Raw genomic sequence first — 348 nt, 5'->3', positions numbered from 1 at the left:
TTGCGTTGCGCTTCTAGCCTATATACTACTTTTGTGTTTCTACTTTTTACTAAACTTCTACTTCTGCTGTTTCTACTTTATATACTACTTTAATTCTGCTGTTTCACTTTACATATACTTACTATTGATTATTTCGTTTCTGCTATTGTAATGATAAACAGGAACATCGCTGGGCCTATTTCACTTATTAGCCCCCTAAATTAATAAATATATATCGATTATTTTCTCTATTTTTTTTCTCTTTTGTAATCTTTCCCAGGGAAACACTGGGTATTAACATCATCGCATGTACTTTATGTCGCTATCTCATCGACAAAAACCATCATCTCACTCGATGTACGACATAAC

Source organism: Penaeus monodon, chromosome 29 (assembly GCF_015228065.2).
Source record: "Penaeus monodon isolate SGIC_2016 chromosome 29, NSTDA_Pmon_1, whole genome shotgun sequence".
NCBI lineage: Eukaryota > Metazoa > Arthropoda > Malacostraca > Decapoda > Penaeidae > Penaeus > Penaeus monodon.
The sequence above is the reverse complement of the archived record's forward strand: the minus strand, read 5'-3'. Positions refer to the sequence as shown.